The sequence below is a fragment of the Culex quinquefasciatus genome, chromosome 1 (assembly GCF_015732765.1).
Source record: "Culex quinquefasciatus strain JHB chromosome 1, VPISU_Cqui_1.0_pri_paternal, whole genome shotgun sequence".
Classification (NCBI taxonomy): Eukaryota; Metazoa; Arthropoda; class Insecta; order Diptera; family Culicidae; genus Culex; species Culex quinquefasciatus.
Window position 1 is genome coordinate 60,599,214 of NC_051861.1, and position 7,411 is coordinate 60,606,624.

The 7,411-nt window shown below is 42.3% G+C and overlaps 1 long non-coding RNA gene across 1 annotated transcript; it reads right to left on the bottom strand.

The window, feature by feature from the left end:
• Positions 1-915: 915 nt before the first annotated feature.
• LOC119765303 lies at positions 916-1,471 on the bottom strand. Its single transcript, XR_005276631.1, has 3 exons — positions 1,265-1,471; positions 1,115-1,199; positions 916-1,052 (listed from the first exon to the last, which is right to left on the bottom strand). It is a non-coding gene; the product is annotated as an uncharacterized LOC119765303 (long non-coding RNA).
• Positions 1,472-7,411: the final 5,940 nt, after the last annotated feature.

Below are 7,411 nucleotides of genomic sequence, written 5' to 3' on the forward strand. Positions count from 1 at the left end.
TTGACTAGTAAACGGTTGGCTTAAATGCGCCACTTCCGACGGTAAACCGAGGGAAGACCAACCGTCATCACGGGTGCCCGGCCACGTGAGACCCCTAACCGAAGGGCGGGTTTATCTTGGTTTCCTGAAACAGGATCAAAGACGAAACGACTGTCTCCCAAACTCAAGAGGTTCAACAAACTAAGAAATGATCAGGAAAACTCAACAAAACCACAAAAGAAAACGTTCAGCCAATAACCAAAACCGATTCCTACCTCTGGATCATCACCGGTGAAATCTTCCCGCCCACTGTGCCGGGCTGGAAAAACTACTAAAAAAAAGAAGACTACTGAGCCAGCCACTCCAAAAGAAAAAGAAGAACGCAACAATTTATCCCAAAACCCAGTGAAAACCTCCTGGTCGCTTTTTATTGCTCAAACTGAAGAAAACTGTTCTTTTCGATCGAAGTGTATTTACATCGTGGGGGTGTTCACAAAAAAACGGTTTGATCCCAACGGGATTCGAACTGCGACCATCTCGCTTGCAAGCTTCTTCGGTTAATTTGTGTTCATCTTCCTACTGGCGCCTTAGCCGTCTCGGCTAACCTGTCTCTCTTCCTTTCCTACCTATCCGCCCAAGTGCACGTTTTGGGCTGCGTGCTTTACGTGTGCGTGTTCATTTGGCGCGGCGCGCGCTTTTCATGGGGTACCCTCAGGGGGCTGTGATCACATGCGCATGGATTTTGGTACTACTCACGGTCTGACCTGTTGTTGGTTGTTACAGCAGCGGCGTCGGGAATCCCCGACGGTCGTTCAGCAGATCCGGAAGTTGTCGGTTCCGGAAGTTGTCGTTCCTCGATGATCTCCCACGTGGTCCGGATGGACGTGTTGGACCCGACGGGATGTCCTTAAGCGCGTTGGTGACGTCACGCTTCTTCCGGCACGTGGCGACTTGTCGGGTCTTTTGCCACCGGGTGTGGTACGGCGGGTTTCTCCGACGGACGTTCGAAACGGATGGGTTGTAGCGCAGCAGCAGATTTCGAAGACGCCGGATAGAGTACCTGGCCAACTAGTCTGTTGGGTTGGTGAGGTTAGAACACGCACATGGCACGACACACACAACACACGCATTTTACCTGGACTTGTTTCGCCAACAATCCACGATTCTACCTTGCCAAACTAACTAGCCTACTCTTACGGTGATTTGTAGCACCTCACGATCTAAGGGAAAGGGTTTCGAAAAAGTTAACACTGAACTTGGTCAAAACGTCACGTCCTCTAATTACCATCCAAACTCTAAACTAGCAATCACTCCCGCTCCTACCACGGTCGATGACAAAGTGGACGAGTCAAAGTCAGGAACCCTCAGATGAGGTGCCAGAATCGAGACTTTGGCTATCGGAAACTACAAACCCGAAATTTCTTCGTTCTTTAGTTTTTTCCAAATTTGTCTTCTTCTGTCGAATTGTTGAGTTTTTCAGATCAGTCCATAGCATGTTCCCTTCCCTCTTGATGTTTTGAAATCTAGCCATCCCGCTTGCCCTTTTTTCAGAAAGTTTGCCCTTCGTGTATAGAAATCTCACGAGGCTAGGAAAAAAGATTGTAAAAGTTCTGATTTGTGAGTGCGCGTCGCGAGAGTACGGTGTCCGGTTTAGGACGGTAGCTCATAGTGAGTGAACGAATGGCTGAGTTCGCGAGTGAACTCTGCCGTGAACTTACGGGAGCTTTCGAAAGGGGAATTCATTTCCTAAACATTAATCAAGGGGTTCTTCGATTGATTTTTTTCTGTAAAAGGGTACCTTATTACAAAATGCACTGGGAACGGGTTTTTTTATTTCGCACAATTATTAAAAGCACAACTTTTGGGGGGATAAACGCGACGCGAAGTTGCTTTGACCGTGGTTTATTGGGATATGTCTGAGGGGGTTTCGTTGCACTGATCTGAACCTAACGCGACTTCTACTGCTGACCACTACAGGCTCGCAATTTTCATATTTTGTTTCCTACACAAATTCTACTGCAGTAACCATTCTGAGAGAGATTGGTACACTTGCTCGCGATGACCATTTCAATGATGGTTATTAGGGTAGTTCATAAGATCACAAATATGTTTACATTTAAATTAGTTGTTAGTTTTTAATTCTAGGTTAGTAAACAGTTAGTAACAATTTAACAGGGACAATACATTTTAGAGCACTTAATATCGCAGTAAGCCGGACGTGTAGGCAAACGTGTTTTTTCTGCTGTCGTTTTTTTCTGAGATCAGTTTTTAGACAAAAGTTTTCAAAAGTATTTGAATCAACGTGGATTTTTGGATTTTGCCAGTGGTTTCGGCAGTTGCGATGGTGGATCCTGTGGATTTATAAGAAGCTCGATTTTGGATTCTGGGCAGGGCAGTGGCGTGGAAGAAGCACTGGCCCAATGAACGCCATGAAGGCCACAATGGGTTACGTGCCAGATTTGTCCGCTTTACGAACCGGTGCTCGAGGGTTGCTTCAAGGGTTCGCATTGCAAGCTGCTGCACGTGGCCTGAGATCCGGATGGGTGGACCCGCGACTAGACGCTGAACAAGGTCCAGGAATGTAACAGCTCGGCCAAATGAGTGAAGTCTTCAAAAGGTTTTTGAAGATCTTGTCCCGCGGCTTTCGGATTATTGCGGTCAGCATTTGCAGCTGCAGGTCGTCGTTTGCATTCAAGTTCTCCAACGTCGATTGAAGAGATCTCTCAAGAACACGGGCGGACGATCGTAGATTCATTCGGTTGCGGGGCTGCTGGAAGTTGGACTTGCTGCTCGGATTCAAGCACGAATAGCAGAAGGTTGCAAGAAGATGATTTTGAAGCCGATGAGCACGTTCCTTATATCCTTATATCAGAAACTCAATCACAGATTCTTGCTCTCCCTACCAGCTGTCCATTTTATGTCCTTGTGAGGGGATCATCGATCCATCCGCATTGACATACAATCTTTTTATTTTTCTTCTTGCCTTTCTTCAAATTTTTCACTATCTTTTTACACTTACTACCAGTCTTTGTGAGGGGATACTGAGCTCGATTTGCTCTCCATCCGCATTGACCTTTTCTCAACTATGATTTTCCTTTTCATCAGTAGTTAGAATAAAAGCCGGGGATCGGCGAGGGAGCATCAGGGCAGTGGACAGTATGCTGTAATTGCGGAGACTGGATGTGGATAGTGGAAGACCAGAACTACGTCACAAAGGGAAAATGGTTTAGTAATTGTACAATTCTTAAGGATTGTCCAATTACTCCATCTATTGACCTCTGACAGTCTCCAGCTGTCTGCCGCGCTGGAGTTATTGGAGGTTACTGTCGAAGAAGATTCTCTTCCCTGAGGACACCGTGAGTGAATTTGCTTGTTCGCGTCCAACCATCCCCTTTTGGCCCTTCATACGACAGTAATTTGAAGATGCTCCTTTAAGTCTCAGCCACTGAAATTCTAGGCAACCGCTACATAGGTCATCCTTGTGGCCCTGTTGGTTATCACATCAAATCAAATCAAATCAAAAATACATTTTAGTGCACTTAAAAGCTTCAAATTTGTGAATCAATGAACACATTTTGTTGCTCTGAATCTGGTTTAACCGAAACCACTACAAAAAATAAGAACAAAATATTACGTTGCAACATTGCGTAAACTGCTGTCCCAATTCGCCCCATGTGTCCCAATTCACCCCAGATACGGAGTTCTGTTATGGATTTCATTCAGATTCCAAGTCGTCGTGAGACAACAACGAACACCTGTTCTACGTCGAAGCTACCGGCTGGAAATGACCAAGTATCAATGGAACAATCTGTGTGCTTTTATAATTTGCTAAGATTGTCGGAAACCGTTGTATTCACTAGCCCCGATGGGGTTGTCCATCGAGCGCTGCGCCAAACAAAAATAAGACTCACTGCGTTGAAGATTTCAAAGCGATACCGTCCCCAAGCGAATGGACGCTTGCGAGATCTTGACAGGCATATAATGCACATCACCTACTACCGTGATTAACGTTCACCAGGAGAAGATATTCAAATGTTCCGAAACAACCCCCCCTGTCACCAAGGTCGAAGCAGATCGACGCCAAGCAGTCCCTTCCGAAAGCAGCTTTAGGTAGAAGATGAAGCAGCTCGTGCCGATCTACTTCCACAACCAGCGCCGCGAACTGCACACAATCACGGTGAAGCGTAACGGGTTGCTCACGGTGGAAACGGAATTCCCGTCGAAATGGACGACGTCCGAGTTGCAGCTCGTCCCTGGGGGAGGTGATTAAATCGCGATTGACTGCGTGGTTCAAATCGAACACGTTGATGTGCAAGGGTTATTTTTAATATTGAAATTTAAATATTTATTGATGTATAACAATAAAAAACTTATTTTAAACAACATCTATTTGTTAAATGAACTTATGAAAAAATTACAATAGATGGCACCACTATTTCAACGAAACAAAATTGACTCATAGATGTCACTAGTGAGCCCACCGCTTTGTTGCAAGCAGTAGCGTGCCCAGCTCCTCGAGGAAGGTGGGGCAATTATATGGACGTGTTGAAAATTTCGTCGTTTATGGACGCCCCCTGACTAAAATTAGAACAAATTTCTGAGGATGGTGGGGCAGTTGCCCCACCCTGTGCACGCTAGTGGTTGCAAGTATCCTTTTAAAGGGTACTGGGCCAGTACCCTTTTGAAGGGTTTCTCCCACGTACCCATTCAAAAGGGTGACGACGGGCAAAGTTGAAAAAAGGATAGAAAGTACCCTTTTAAGGGTTATCCTGATATTGAGTGTGCACTGCCCTAATAACACCACAGAGAACAGATGTACATCACTGAACAAAAAGCGTCGAAAAACGTGTGTAAAAATTTAAACCAAGATACGTTGAAAAGAGCTAGTGTGTGCATCATCCGCTTAGATAGCGCCACTTCAAAAATCATGATGACCTACAGTAGCAGAACGTTGGACCATCTATTCACTGCACAAAACATTCCGAACGAACGACATCAGACCAATGTCCGACTGTCCTTCATCGTAGGGGTACGATTTTACGCGCAAAAGAAAATAACAAAATCAGCTGTGAAGGTAAACAAAACGAAATCAGAGTTAACATGTGGAAAGGTACTATTTTAAGCTATCGTTCAAAAAAATAATTTTTAAACAAGTTTTCTGCTATGTTTTTTTAATGGTAATGCAAATTATTGAGCCATTATACATTGTTAAGTCAAGTAATCTCAGCTGCGACGGTGGCGCCGTCAAGCGTATCCTTTACACCTAATTTCTTTGATGCAAGATTGTATGCAACACATTTTGTGAGTGCTACACTCAACACCCGGTGGTTGGTCACTTTTTGTTTGACACTTTTTAGTTTGCACCCCGTTGGTTGGTCAAAGTCAAACTAAAAAGTGACGAACTGTCACTTTTTACACGGCGCTCACGAACACTATCAAAACAAACGTTTGGTAGTGTGTGTGTGAACTCCGTGTAAAAGGGGTGTCAAACTAAAAAGTGAACCCGTTCGTTTGACAACAGTTGGTGTATACATCTGTTCTCTGTGATAACACTTCAAGGGCCGGGTACACACAAAGAAAAAATACTCTAAATTTAAAAAGATCGTTCGTTGGATTAAAAGTTCGCGTTGGTGAATATTCGTAGAAAGTTCAAACTTTTTAATTTAAAAGTTGAAAAGTTTTTGATACTACCATGCATTTATGGAACAAAATCGTTGTATCGGTAAAAGTGTTTTACTTTTAATTGGAAAAGAAACCTTTTATGGCAAGAATAAACAACATTTAATAATACAGTGTTAATTTCAGAAAAAAGTGCTTTATTTTATATTTATTTTTAAATTTTTAAACAGTAAGTTAAAAACCCGATTAAATATCACCAGAGGTGAAATAGAGCCTTTCTTACAAAATGATGAAACTCCGAGAAATATATTGGTGCAATTAATTTTTCAAAAACATAATGATACCATCCAGTGAGAATTTTACCTAAAGCTTCGAATCTTTTTAGGCTAAACCTCAAATGCCATTTTTTTTTAATTTCAGAAGTACATTATTTGTCGCAAGACATTTAAATTTAATTAAGAAAAACATATTGGATTGACATTATTAGAAAAAAATAAAGGGTACTCAGTCTATAATGTTAGTATATGATTAACTTAAAAAAATATGTATCGCTATTGCACTTTGTCGATCAATTATGAGAAGCCAGAAAGAACACTTTCACCCGCAGCGTAAAACCCGCAAGCGTAAAAGCGCTGGCGTTGAAGCTTCGACTTGACGACTTGTCGAGATTTCGAGCGAGAACGAAAACGAGCCGGGAATTCGAATTTGATGTTCAGTTGGGTCATTCCACCTGAAGTGTGCAAGAAAAAATGCAAATTTGAAAATTGCCATCTCCGATTCTGCTCAAATTTGGCAGAGCTGTTGAGACTATCAAAACATGCAAAAATCCCGAATTTCATCCAAATCGGACCACCCCCTCCATTTTTGTACTCTCCCAAAAAATTGACTTTTTGGTGATTTTTGAGCGAAACCTCTATCTTCAAACGACGATAACTCAAAAACCACACATCTTAGAGGATCAGTCTTAGACTCATTTTTGATGAAAATTGGACGTAGAATCCATTTCCGTGATCAAAATTTAGATTAAATTATGTTTTCTACCTGTATTGCGCAATTGAAAACTTTAAATGGCCGTATCTCAAAACAGCCCTATTTAATTTTTGAATTTGACCTCACCATCGTATTCCCCGGCAAATTTTACGTAAGAATCACTTATCGACAGAAAGGAATATGTTTCGTTCCAGAGATATCGAATTTTAAAATTTTATGAATTTGAGATTACCTACATCTACTACACTCGACGCATCTGCTAGAAGCACTCGGGCGCGCTGATCAATAACTGCTACCTGGTTATTTATTGAAATAAGATTTCATTCCAAATAATCATTAGTAAATTAGCCCACAGGACAGATCAAGAACGACACGCAATACAGGGTAGAATGGAATTCCCGCAGAGCTAGCAGGAAATTGCAATTGATCTTGTTAGTAACACTTAAGAAAATGTGTACGATACATTATCGTGTTAAAAAATATGAATTAACATGAATAAAACATTAAGGGCCCTTACAGAGTGGACGCTGCAAGCGACGCTACAAGCGACGCGACTAATTTGACAGGCGAAGCGACTACGCGCGACTCATTTGCGGCCAGCAGAAATCGCTCGCCTATTCAGAGTAGAAGCGATTTTTCGCTGCGCTACAAGCGACGAACAAGCAACTGTCAAATTGGGTACTAAAGCCCTATGTCAATTTTTATGTACAACGGTAAAAAACACGATTAAAAACCATTTCTCATCACTTTTTTTCATTTTAATGCAATTTTTTTTTATTGACAAGACAACATTTTTTCGATGGATCAACTATGGTCCCCTTGG